At 38.8% G+C, this 1,385-nt stretch overlaps 1 protein-coding gene across 1 annotated transcript in view; it reads right to left on the reverse strand.

Moving 5' to 3' along the window:
* The window catches only part of LOC101860112 (HEAT repeat-containing protein 5B), a gene marked incomplete in the record, with an annotated part of 91,797 nt that overhangs the window by 51,462 nt on the left and 38,950 nt on the right, over nucleotides 1–1,385 (reverse strand).

Raw genomic sequence — 1,385 nt, forward strand, 5'->3', positions numbered from 1 at the left:
TTTCGGTCACTACCCGGATTCGAACCCGGGACCTTTGAATGAGAGGCCAACACCGTAACCCCATGGCCACGAGAGCCCCCTTACGATGTATACAAGCACATAATAAAAGCAGAATAGAAGAGCAATGTCCTGTAACAGTCTGTTGCTCACTACATAAACCAGTCCACCATCTCGTCTGAAGTTATAAAATGTTCAAATTTACAGGGTGTCCTTTAAGTCTCACTGTACACACTAGAAATCCCATTAAACCTCTCTATACATGCACATTGACGGCAGCGAAGTTATTGCATCGGTTTCACGTGAATCGTGCGAAGCGCATCGACCGTTGCAGCATCAACACGGCATGATATTGAAGACATTATTGATTAGTTTTTCAATTGAATAAAATGTTGTTAAACATTTTACATGACGTATTCCTTCAAAAACTTCGTTTTGCTTGTGTGTGAAAACATATATATAATATATTTATATAACAATCTTTTCTCGTCGATATTCATGACACTAAGCCGGTTGCTTACTGATAGACTGGCACACGGAATAGTTAAAACGGGATAGTGCCCAAACAAATAGATGTTTGCTTCTTTGTACTAGTTTTTGTAAGTTTTTTGTTGTTGTTTTTTTTTTGTTTTTTTGTGTGTGCTGTTTGGTTGATGTTGCTGTATTTTTTAGGGGTGGGGTGTTCATTTTATTTATTTATTTGCTTATTGAATTATTTTTATTTCTTTTTTTTTGGGGGGGGGGGGGAGTAAATATATAACTGCAGCTGCAGCAGATTTACTGAACTCAACACGTATGGACAAGGCCATTAATATTATTGGCAAAGCTGAAAAGCAGCAGCAGAAGACCACACAAGGGTACTCACTAATCACCAGCACATGAACTGAAGCTGCCGGCTTTGTTTAATCACAATATATTTCATAAATCACTACGCTACATGGGCATGTTTATGAGGTGGAAACGTTTCCATCACAGTCTGTACACCTAATTTGGAAAGCGAAGAAAATCACATGGATACTCGTCATTTTGTACATGGGAAAAAGCAGCATAGTTTTTGTTTTAGCGAGTGCTTTACGGCCCTTGCAACACAATAAGGTCATATACGTGCCGAACATTAGAGGTGTTACAACACAATAAGGTCATATAAGTGCCGAACATTAGAGGTGTTACAACACAATAAGGTCATATACGTGCCGAACATAGGTGTTACAACAGAATAAGGTCATATACGTGCCGAACATTAGAGGTGTTACAACACAATAAGGTCATACACGTGCCGAACATTAGAGGTGTTACAACACAATAAGGTCATATACGTGCCGAACATAGGTGTTACAACAGAATAAGGTCATATACGTGCCGAACATTAGAGGTGTTACAACACAATA

Source organism: Aplysia californica, unplaced genomic scaffold, assembly GCF_000002075.1.
Source record: "Aplysia californica isolate F4 #8 unplaced genomic scaffold, AplCal3.0 scaffold00370, whole genome shotgun sequence".
Classification (NCBI taxonomy): domain Eukaryota; kingdom Metazoa; phylum Mollusca; class Gastropoda; order Aplysiida; family Aplysiidae; genus Aplysia; species Aplysia californica.